Source organism: Dermacentor andersoni, chromosome 3 (assembly GCF_023375885.2).
Source record: "Dermacentor andersoni chromosome 3, qqDerAnde1_hic_scaffold, whole genome shotgun sequence".
Lineage (NCBI taxonomy): Eukaryota > Metazoa > Arthropoda > Arachnida > Ixodida > Ixodidae > Dermacentor > Dermacentor andersoni.
In genome coordinates this window covers 111,114,856-111,127,720 of record NC_092816.1, presented here as the reverse complement: position 1 = coordinate 111,127,720, position 12,865 = coordinate 111,114,856, and the positions used below count along the sequence as shown (strand labels likewise).

General features: G+C 44.0%; 1 long non-coding RNA gene across 1 annotated transcript; it reads left to right on the top strand.

The window, feature by feature from the left end:
- The first annotated feature begins 2,253 nt into the window (after window positions 1-2,253).
- Window positions 2,254-11,792, top strand: LOC126520220 (uncharacterized). Its single transcript, XR_007596938.3, has 3 exons — window positions 2,254-2,337; window positions 4,756-4,837; window positions 11,582-11,792. It is a non-coding gene; the product is annotated as an uncharacterized lncRNA (long non-coding RNA).
- The last annotated feature ends 1,073 nt before the right edge of the window (window positions 11,793-12,865 follow it).

Genomic DNA, 12,865 nt, shown 5'->3' with positions numbered 1-12,865 from the left:
GCGTCGCGCCGGACCGGGCCGCCTGTGGTAGTGTAGGGCGCGGGCCGGGCGCGGGCTCAGAATTGCAGCCCGTGCACAGCTCTACCATGGACTACATTGCGAGTTGTGCAATGGGTATAACAAAGTGCAACGCCATTAAGCACTCTAGATCACAGATTGGCGTGTTTCAAGAGAGAAAATAAAAAGGAATGCCGGACGCGATAGAATACTTTTGCGAGGTCAACCTGAAGCACAGCAAGTTGCTCATAAGACGTACAGTACTGAAAGTACTGTACGTACGTTCAGTACAAGACGTACAGACGTATAAGACGTACAGTACAAGCGACGTGTATATTAGTCTGTAGCGAATGGCCTTTGACACCACACGTTTGATGAGGACCAATAAGAAACGAAGTGGTTGACTGCAAATTATTTGACAATATTTTATCAAACATTCTGTAGTCAACGTTTGACAATGCAATCGGTCTATAAGCCTCCACAGAACGCAGTTTTTCTCTGGGAGTACTTTTAGGTATTAACATTGCTGCCATGATGAGTACTGAACAAGCCATCCCTTTCATTTCCCTGGCGCCAGAAGTGGCGCATCTTGACAACCAAAATAAAACCGTTATGTGAACATTATCATGTACTGCTATCAAGATAGACCAACGAATTTATCATCTTTCCTTACACTGGCTCCAGAATTGGCCCATCCTTGATTGTAGCCGTATCCAGGATCGGCCCATGTTACTCGGCGAGAAACCAACGGGCGCCAAACTTGAGACGAGAGGCGAAGCAAGCTTCGCTTAAAAATGAGTTTCACCACTTATACTGCCCACACACTGGACTTGCGGACATAAGGCTGCCGTTGTCATTGAAAAATAAAGTGTACAGTCATTTCATTTCATTAGTACGAACCAATGGGATCGAAACTTGGAGGTCAACAAAGATGCTTGATCAAAAGCTAACGACTGCGCTGCGAGCGATGGAAAGCAAGATGGCGGGTGTAACGGCTATATAGGGAAAGAGAACGCTATCGACCACAGCAAAAATATTGGCGGACGATATTGTTGTCCAGCCTTATTGGAATAAGTGGAGTTTACCAGGCCGTATAATGTACTTTACAGACAGCGGTTGTTCTGCTATTATAACAATAGGAGCCAAGCTAGGGCAACCGCAGAAGAAGAATGCATACGATTCAGCGCTGTGATGAAATTAGGAAATGCAGATACGTGATTAAGTCAGTTCAATCGGCACAAGAGCAAGAGGAGACCGAAGTGCCAGTCTATCGCCCAAGAAAAAAAAAACATAGGTTTGGCTTCATATGATGATACCTACTCAAGCCCATCCTCTGTCGCCGAAGCCCCCGGACATGTAGTTTCCATTCACCGCTACTATAAATGTTGTAAGATGCTAACACAATGCAAGCACACGCTAGAAAAGCATCTGCGGATTTCAGGCGACATTGAGAAGGTTGCTTGATGAGAATGTTCTTTAATGTGCCTTGTGCTGTCTAAATCATCAGTCTTCTGTCGTACTTCAATTATATTCCCGTTACAACCGCCATCTTGCATTTCATCGCTCGTTGCGTAGTCATTGGCTTTTTATCTAGCATTTTCGTTCACCTCCAAGTTTCGGACCCACCGTTTAACAACAAAATGGAACGCCTGTGCAGTTTCGCGTTTATTTACAACGACAGCCTTCTGACTTCAGTTCGGCTTGCTTTCCTATATATGGGCGGTTAATCTATACAAATGGGTATTTTCTTTAAGCTGGCTATCTAATAAAATATTTAATTATTAAAATTATTATGCGTATTGTCTTATTAACGTCTTAAAAATACTTCTCGAAACCAAAATATATAATCCCAGTCAATTAAGTTCTTTGTCATACGACCTCTATTTCCGATCGCCGTCCTCTCCTGCTTGACCCGTTGTAAGTACAATTTCCAGCAGCCACCCTAAATTATGTCGCCATACACAGAGCTATTCTACCCTAAGTCTCGTGTGTGAAACGGTTCTTTTGCTTTATTTCTGCCAGCTGGCCGTCAGTCTTACTGGAATCTTTCCTTGCATGACAATGAGCTTGGTGCCGCCCAACGTCAATATTTTCTTCTTCCCAATATGTTTATTTCGAGAAAATGTTCTTTACACGCCCGCTCCTGTTCTTTATGACGACAAAACAATGGGTTCATTCCAGAAGCCAAAGTATGGCTCTCAATATTTCTTGCGACCGTTGACAGTTAACAGCTCCTCAGAACTTTATGACGTAGCACTCAGCGGCACAGCACTGCATCAACGACATGAAGTTGCTGGCTCTTATATTGTCGTCTTTCGCAGCAATAACCTGTGCTTCAAAGTGAGTACATAATTAGCTATACAATGTCCGGTTCTCTATTATGCAGAATACGGCACGAAGAGTACTATTTCATATAGATACTTACTACCATGTTGAAAAGTTCTGAGAAACGTATTTTAAGCATTGGGGCATGCAAGGCAAGAGGTCAGAAGTAATGTTTCCATGAGTGCTCCCACACAATTTTTATGATACTTTATGACACTGCCTCTATACATACAAATAAAAAAGACCTACAATTATTGTTAATCAAGGTGTAAAGTACTTTTAACCTGCATACAAAGTTGTGCGACTCAAAAAATTTCAGAAAGGCACTAAACGTTTGTTTGTAGTGCACAGCAGTTTAGAGGCAAGCACTCCAAGAATATTTTTTTTTCAATGACGCAGTGTACAAGCTCATAGAATCATAAAATTGTAACTTCAAACTGAAAATACCCGCCTTGGTTGCTCAGTGGCTATGGTGTTGGGCAGCTGAGCACGAGGTCGCGGGATCGAGCCCCAGCCATGGCGGCCGCATTTGTATGGAGGCGCAATGCGAAAACACCCGTGTACTTAGATGTAGATGCACGTTAAAGATTCCCAGGTGTTCTAAATTTCCGGAGTGGTCCACTACAGCGTGCCTCATAATCAGAAAGAGGTTTTGGCACGTAAAACCTCATAAATTTTTTTGAAATTGAAAATATTGGTGAGGTAATAATCTCTTAACAGCCAACAAGCTACGTGTTGGTCGGCTTGAAGTAAATTTTAAAAATAAGGTTGCTTACACAACGTGTTTCATCAGAACGTGTCTTACTGGCAGTCATCGCGCAGCTATCGGTCATGCAGATTTGTGCGTTTTAGTGTATACTTTTTAATGCTTGCGGTCACACCATGCTCACATTTGCCTTGTCTTTCTGTAACCATGTCCGAGAAACTCCTGCGCCTCTGTGCGGGACACACCTACGTTAAGTAGTCATAGTGACATTAACTATGAGATTCGGACGTAGTAAAGTGTGTCACCAACAGCTATGATATTCGTGATGTCATATATGACTTCCAGCTTCGTCTTTTATCGCCACGTAGATATCGAATGAGTTTGCACAAGTACAGTGGAAACTCGCCCTGGGATGATATATTACGCGCCGCTTTATTGGGATGTAGCCGCTGTTATACGCTTCCAAATTACGCTCCGTAGTTGCTTAGTGGCTACGGTGTTGGGCTGCAAAGCACGAGGTCGCGGGATCGAATCCCGGACACGGCGGCCGCATTTCGATGGGGGCGAAATGCGAAAACACCCGTGTACTTAATTCAGGTGCACGTGAAGACCCCAGGGGGTCCAAATTACCGGAGTCCCCCCCCCTACGGCTAGCTTCATAATCAGGAAGTGTCTTTGGCACGTAAAACCCCATAATTTTTTTTACGCTTCCAAGTTGACCGGCAAGACATTTTCCGTTCTAATTTACAGCCATGTTATCTCCCTTTCCCTGTAGTATCTGTCATATATAAAGAGAAAGGTGTGGCTATTACGCTGGTAACACAGTCCAGCAGCTTCCCTCCCTTGACGGAACATAACATACGGATGGCGCTGAAATTTATCCGCCCCCTCCCCCCCCCCCCCCCCCATGTAGCAACAGGCGGGGAGCATGGCCTGGTTGGCTTTTGCTTTATGTGATTGCTATATTTCAGCTGCACTGTTGAATGAACACACTTGAACACCAGACAACACCTAAATGCATTTGACGATTCCCAGTTGGCGGTGCCGGCCACTGGTCGACTTTTATTGTCCGACCAGTGGGTTTACAGGCGTTTGTCTGTACAGAAGATTTTACGCTATCATATCACGGGGCAAAAAACAGTTAGCGCATTCTATTCAAAATGTGCGTGAGAAAGAAATCGCATGATTTTTAGAAGGCACCTGCAGAAAGGCACGGTGTGGTGCAGTGGCGACGCAGTTGGAAACGCCAAGGATGAGGGCGACGAGGTTTTTAATGAAGAGAAATAAAAACGCAGGTCGGCAGGGAAAGCGCATCTGTGGTCTGATATTCCGCAGAAGGGTAAGTGGAAATATAGAGAAAGGGAGAGGTGACTGTGCTATAGTACGATGAACTATTTGCTCATCGTCTAACAGCAGGCATGTGCAGTATGCGCACAGTAATGCGTCCACAAGCACATTTTGCATATTCTTTCTCGCATATGTTCTGAAGAGACTCGTTTAGGCCTCCTCCAACGGAAAGGGTCGCGGGTATTCTTTCAACAAAAGAAATTCTTTGCTGGATTGATGAGCAATCTTCATTCCTCTTCTACTCCTAATCATTTGGCACATTTTATCGATTAGGTGCACTATCGCATTACTATTGGAATCTATTGACCTTAAGAAGCAGAAAACTATAGCACCGCTGTGTGCATAACACTTCCTGTAGAAACAAGCGTCGTATTTTTCAGTTCTTCGCAGGCACACGCTGACGCATCAATGTGGTACACGGCTTTACAAAACGTTGCTATCAGATTATGCACAAGAGCTCCTGTAAGTACAAGTACGCTAATTTAGTTGGCAAAACGTTATCTGATACAACCAATCGTTTATTATTTGAAGATTCATACACTTAGTTTGTATATAGTTTATTCACATTATAGCCGTCCTAAGTTGTAAACATACCTCCAGTGCCTATGTACGAGCAAAATTTAATCTACAGCACATTACTTACGACACCTTTTGTAGGTTCTTGTGGCATGAAGACGTTCTTTCACCGTCTGCTTGCAGGTTTCTTGCGACGAAACAACTCAGCTGCAGAATTCGTACCTACGAATAACTTCGTGCTCATGAGAATGAAGTTTGTTTACAATTGCGTTTAGAAAGCTAGGACGTGCCCTTCTAATTAAACACCTAGTTTAGGCAAACAAATGTCAAACAGTAGCAGTCAATTCTGCTTTTCAGGGGTCATTCTAGCTCATGACATTTTGCGACAGTTACACACCCAGATATTATTTAATTAAAGACCAACGCCAGCAAGACATATCTTGTCATGTTATGACAAAGCCAATATTCGGATAAAACAACGTGTGAACAAATCTAGCTCTATTGTTGGAAAACGAATATTGTTATTTATTGAGGCAGAGGGTTCAATATCTTGGAAGTAGTTGCGAATGTTAGGCAGTGTCTTTGCAGTGTTTCAATACAGATAATTTTATTTGGGAGAGAGACATTGCTCCTTGGTACAATGAGTAAAAGCTAATTTTAATGTAGAAGCTTAAGCAACCGAAATCCCAGCTTTCTCTTTGCATAGTAGGGGTGGAAATAGCGTTAAGGAAAATGTGAAATATCTCTACGAAATGTTTAGTATTGTATAAATCACCATGCAAATATCTGTCATCTGCTGCGTCTGAAATCGCAGTTATGAAATAATTCAAGAATGGTAGCGGTAAAGTATCAGTTAAAATCCAGACGATTACACTGACCGCCGGCGAGGTCTTTTTAGTGTACTGGAAATGAATTCACATAAATTGTAGCTATGCTGAAGTACTAAACTAGCTCAGATTTTCCTGGCGGAGACTTTTCAGGGAAAATGAAAGCTTAAGTAGCCCAAGGCTTTCCCGAGTGCTCGTCTTTAGAAAAGAGGGATAGGGGAAATATTTAAAAAATCCCCTGGCACGTCTACAATCTTGTGTTGGAAAACATTTTGATTGCCGAATGGTTATTTTCTAGGTGCGAACTCAAAAAATAAAACAAAATGCAGGAGAACCCAGTTTGCAATGACTGTCCACGGAAATGCGATCAGCAATACAAAATGTAGAGACACACTCTATTGCTGAATTCACGGTATTTGAAATCAGCAAGAGTGGGACTTTCTGAGACTTCCATTGTTTTTGCTACATGCGGCATACCCAATGTTATCGGTATCGTCCAAATTTACTATGGCAGTCGCTTGCCGCGGCCAACCATAAGCACGAGGGCATGACGACTACTGTACGGTGACGTAGTGGCGACCAGTGGAAGACGATGAAGATGTCAATGGAACGGCAAAGGCGATACGAAGACGACAACATGACAATCATGAGGTGACGAATCGGAATGATGACGTTCGTTTAACGACGACAAGAGAACGAGCCATTGTTCTAGTGCCATGAGAACAATGGGATGCCGTCGCGTAAATGGCAACAATGGTGTAACGACTTGTGCGTGACGTGAACTGGATGACGGTTGCACGACCATGATGGCTTGAAACGCTACTGTACGAGAACGTATGCATGACACCGACTGTTTGGGGATGACGAAATGATGGTTTTATGGCAACCACGGAATAATCGGAGTTGAATAACGATAGCATGATAACGAAGAATGACAAAAAAGGAATGACATCGATGGAGCGGCGACAATGGTGGTATAATAAGAGCGTCATGATGATGATGGGATGACGTTTCTGGAGGTATGGCGATGGTAAAATGACTGCGGAACGAAAAAGGCATGCGCAAATGTCGTGACGATTGCTGTGGCGACGATGAGTGACGACGTTATAGCTCGAACGGGTGGATGTCTGATTCTCCCTTTATTCATTACTTCTCTCCACCTTGCGGGTTTCCGCAGAACTACTACGTCAAACACTTGCCTTGTTTCGTGCTGTCGACAAATTCGACTTCGCCCTTCCATCCGCTAGCCACCTCGTTAGCTCAGATGGTAGAGCAGCTGCCCCGGAAAGGCGGTGGTCCCGGGTTCGAGTCCCGGACTAGGAGGAATTTTTCTTCAACTATGAGGCTTTTCCTTTCGAGGAACCCGTATGGGTTTCCTTTGTAGCAATTGCCACGAATGGGTGGATGTCTGATTCTACCTTTATTCATGTTATAAAAGAATGGATATGACAAGGAACGCATGACTAAGACCGCAGGAAGATCAGGCAATGGCGATAATGGCAGAACAGCGGTGCGGAGACAATATAGGATGAAGCCGAGTGTATTTTGACAGTGGCGTGTTGACAAATGTATCAGGAGGATCGTGTAACGACGATGGTGGGATGACGACGGTATGGCGAGAGTGAAATGACGAAGCTGGAATGGTGAGAGTGGAATGAACACGGCGGCCTCACGACGACGGTAAGATGACTAATGCATGAAGAGTATGTGACTACAATGGCGTGACGACGGTGACATGATAAGAGTCCGTTGACAAAGCTGCAACGACGTCGATGCAATGGTCACGACGGCATCACGACCACATGCACATGCCTAGTAAGACAAACTGCAAGACAGTTTGTGCTGCTGTGCTGTGTGTAAAAGGTGTGATAGCGACAGCATGAAGAGTCACATGACAATGCATGAATGACGATGACAGAACAACTGCGACGACAGCGCGACCACGAACACATTCATAGTGGTCCAAGATGTTAAACTTGGGCCACTCGGTCGGCGTAGTAGGTATGAGGATGGCACCATGAAAACCATCGGATGAAAAATGTGGAATGGCGGTGATGCCACGACCACGAAGGGAGGGAGACTACTGTTCAATAATGGATGTTTTACAGCGAGTGCTTGATGATGACGCAATGACAGTGATAGCTTGACAATGGCTGCCGCAAATAACGATTAAATGACGGGTGCATAATGACAATAGACTGCCAAAGTAGAAATGACGATGACGGGTTGACGTTTATGAAGCGATGGCGAAGGTAAAACGATTTTGTGATGATCACGGCACGACAACAATAGTATAACGAGACTGTGTGACGACGATAGCATGACAAAAGCTGAATGACGAAGCTGAAGTGAAGGCGATGCTACAAACACGACGGCAGACGACGGTATGACAACTAATGTAGGACGAATGTGTAACGATGAAAGCATCACGACAATGGCATGACGAGGGTCGGATGACAAAGCATGAATCATGACGCAACGACGATGACGGTATCACAGCCACGAGCACATACATAGAGTACCAAGCTATCAGATAACTTGTATTTATGAGTCGGCCTGGAAGGCGTGATGACAACGTCACGACCAGGGTCAGATGACGAAGTTAGAATGATGACGGTAGATCGGCCACTCAGGCATCGCGACCACATGTACGTACCCGGTGGCCCGAACTGATAGAAAACTTACGCTACTTTATCGGCGTAAGCGGCCAGATAATTAGGTATGTCGAAAACCGAGGGGTCGCCACCACGGCATGCCCGACCACGAGGACCAGCGCAACAGGCTTCTAGAGCAACACTATGCGTGCCATGCTTGCCCATCGCACACACGCTGCCCATCATGTTTTCTCTCTTTCTACAACGCAGCTTTGTATTCCTGGGCAAATAGCTCGTGCTCCGTGCACAGAAACACTACTGCGGGGGTATGAGCCATTGTTTAGGGGGGAATGGGCCCTTGAATTCGTCGTACGTGACGAACGGACAAATTTAACATTGGATAGGCATATAAATGCTTATGCATTGGAAACTTTTACACCGAATCTGTGTAAGCCTAGGCGAAACGCTCGTGGTCCAACCACAGAAACATTCCGGCGGAAGGTGTGACATGCCAATTGGCTACGCCGATAGTGAGGTGTTTGTCCCTCGCAGCAGAGCGCGCGCGCAGGAGTCTCTCTCCGACTTCGCAATAGATTCAAAAATGTGTCCCTGTCTTTAAATAAACGAAATATGCGGCCGCGGTGTCCCACTATCTAACTACAGAGCATAACCTAGACATAAATACTATGAATTACGCATTACGAAACAAAATTCGTAACATAATTCAGCAATAGTTTAATGAAATCACTGGATTAACACAATGAACCGCGCATTGCACTCCTCTATGATGCTGATTATGCGAAGCCCAATGTGATGCATTTAAAATAAACAATGTCATAAGCCCAAGCCAAACGTGTGCGTAACCTAATTAAGAAAAACAAATCCGTAACCAATGTTTTAGGAAGAGTCAAATAAAACGTTGGAATGAACCCAGTGACAAAAACTGGGGCCGCACATTTCAGCTTCGCTGGTTTGCCATCTCTACGAAGTGCAAGGGCGGTAATTTTTTCGTAGCAGGCACCAAGGCGCTGTATTCATTAATATTATTACTATACCTTATTAGCACAGAGATCATGTTGATCTCGTGCTGCACCATAAAAGAATAATATTTAGTTGCACTAACCCTTAACACTAAATTACAAACTCATCATCTCAGCATGTCGGGTGTGTTTTCATCGGCTTTACAAAAGCTTTAATTAGTTCAATCATAATTTCTTACTTAGTAAGCTGGCTTCTTAATATATAGCTGAACCAGTTTTAACATGCCTAAGGGTAATTTAAATTTCCTCAACTTGACAATATATACCACGTGATCGCTTGTTCATGCTAAACGTTCGCTTACCGGGTGTCATAGCGGTGAACATAACCATTTACATTAGGAATCACTCGTACATTATGAATCATGGAGGACAGATGCCACAATTAATCGATTCCGCTGTGCTGCCGTCATGGCAGAATCATCTGCATTAGATGTGTGCCATATAATAATTCCCATAGCTCTAACACCTGTTCTATCAAAGGAAACGTAATAATGAACGCATTGGCATGTGTAGTGGGCGACAGCTGATTTGACCAGGCCATGTGTTTTCTAGTATCTGTTGCTACATGTTCTTATTTTACCCTGTGTCGGAACTAGCGATCACTCTTGAATATTCTACAGTGTGCTTCTTGGCCTTGAGCAGCGAAACAGTCCAGCTCATATAGGTACCTTGCCGGATGTTCCATATGGTTTACCTTGAATTATTTCTTACCCTGTAATCCATACGAAACCACACATGTCACGCAGATCTTATACCTCAAAATTCTTATTTGCGCACGGTAAACGTAACGCATAACCTATGGTAGTATTTTCGATGCACTGGAGAAAGTTCTAGGAGGTGGAAAGTGCAGCAACAAATTAATTAATTTGTACTTACATGAAATGCGCTTTTGTTCTTCTTTTGTGCGTGAATGAATTCTCCATGACCAGAAACAAAGGCAAACAAGTTCTGATGTTCTTTAATATGAGACTGTTTTTGATTAATAATGGTTAGTAAACGTGTTTTTTTCCTTCTCTTTCTCTTCTCTCTTTATTATTCAGTGAATCTTACATCAGTGGTGATGAAACGAATGGTGGGATAACATTCGACATCGAGTACTATGTTTGTCACTATTACAGTGAAGCTGTTTATGGCTCGGCTTCCGTGCATTTTTCTTCTGCGGCAACAGAATTATCCCGATCCACGCATCCTGAACCACGCATCCTGAACCACGCAGGCCCTCCCCCGCAGAGCCGTTAGTGAACTAATTGAATTTCCGAAAGTAAAATGCGTCAGAAAATTCCTTAGGTTTGACTGATACAAAACATACACATATGAGAGCTTAGGATTGTAATTTACACATTCAAGAAAACATAATCCGCTACGGGAAAACTCAAGAACAAAACCCGTTCCGGCTGCCATTTCAGGTCTGCCCAAAAGTAGGAGCGGCTCGGCCTATTGGGTTCATTGAAACACCATCAAAAAAGAACCACAAAGCTCGCCTTTGTGCATAGCGCTTGCCGCCAGCGTTTCCAGGAAAGCATTACGGTTACATAAGCGGCAGTTGCAGGGAAGCCCCAGAGGCAGCCAGGCGTCCTTGAATGCTATCGCGTTTCATTGTTAAAGGTGAAGCTTAAGCCTCCTTTCAAATTTAAATGTGTGCGCGTGCCTTTCATCACGATGACCACCGACCAAGACAATGAATGCGTTCGTACCTGTGTTCGAAATTCCGCCTCACATCTGTGTCTTGTGCTATACAGCTTCGCTGATCATCCATTTTCACAGAGCAGAAGGGCTCATCATTACACGATTGGAGTTTTGCTTTTCACCCGTCCTGGCGGCGTAGAGGCTGTGGCGCTTCATCATTAAGCCCTAGGGCGCGGAATCGAATCCCGTCCTCGGCGGCCGCATTTCGATGAGGGTGAAATGCAATAATCCCCTTGTACCGTGTATTGGCTGCACGTTAAATAACTCCTGGCGGTCAACATTAGTCCGCAGTCATTCACCACGGCGTGCCTCATATTGAAATAGTGGTTTTGGAACGTAAAACCTCAGAATATAATTTTTCTCTTTTGCTTTTTATTACAGCTACAAATTCGCCAAACAAGAAACGTGGATTCACAATATGTGCTTATTGCAGCGTTTCATCATTCATCTTCACTACAGTGAAACAATACATGAGACGTATTGCTATATTTTAATGTGTTGTAGTTATCCCTTCCTGAAAGCAAAATCTCTACTTTTTTGCAGTGCGAGCCCCGAAATACAATTTTTGGCTTTTGCGGTATCGGATGCACATGTAGGCCATGGAAGAAGGATTACCACTGCCTGTCCATATTTGACTTGGCGTAAACTAACAAGGAACGAAATTAGCCGTTTGATGCCGCTGCGGAATTCACTGTGAACATGGCTAAACCTCCAATAAATGATGCTCCATTACTGCACTTTGGCGTTCTTTCTAAACCATGGTTCGCTAAGTAAGACATCAAGAAGTCTGGTATAAAACCAAAGTTATGAAATTGCAGATGCGAAAACGTGGACACATTTGTCATACCCGAATGCAATTCTGACAGCATTTATGAGGGAATTGCGTCAGAGATATGTTTTCAACATTGAATTAATAGCCAGCACCGCCAGTCCCAATCTATCCTTAACATAGATATAATGCTTTCTTCTTTCATTCATTAAAAGGTGCATGCGTACAAAAGACATAAAACACTGAGAACACTTTCCCCTGCTCAAGGTACCAGAAGCTATTATTTTTTGCTAACCTCGCATGCACCAGTAGCCACCCAATAACTTTGCTGCTGGGCTGCTGAGCACAAGATCGCAGGATTGATCCCGTACACCCTAGCCGCATTTAGTTGGGGTTGGAATATAATAAACGATGACGTACCGCGCTTTGAAATTGCTGTGAGGAAAATGCATTGGTCAAAACAATCTGAAGCCCTCGAATACAGCTTCTGTCGTAGCCGATTTCGCCAATTAGCGGCGTTAAACTCCCAGTTAAACGAAGAAAGGCATTGTATTTCACAACTGCTACAGCTACAGAATTCGCGGCTCTCCGCAGTGCCCTTCAGATGGTCTGTACAAGGAGACGTGAAAAGCGAACCGTCTTCCACGCCTCAAAGCAGGCAGTCAATCGTCCCTCCAAAGTAGATTTTACTACCCACTGACGTGAGAAATTGCGAAACCGGACTGTTGCTTTAAATAAAATGGCATATAGATTTTCTTTTCAATATATATCTGACCAATGAGATATTACTGAAAATGGTCATTTAGAGAAAGCTGCTTGAGCGTATTAACTCTCTAGGATCGGACTGCGAGGCGCCTTCGCGAACTGGCACGCACACCCTCGCTTGCCGAGTGGAATACCGCACAGATAGGGCGCCCCCACCAATCCGCACAGGTACATTCATTCTGTATATAAAAACTAGTTTTCTAAATAATATTTCCAGTAGGCAGTAGCGCGTGTTCCTGTGTTTTTTCCAAGGTATCCGCTTTCGCAGCGCTTTGGCATCATGCACAGATAAA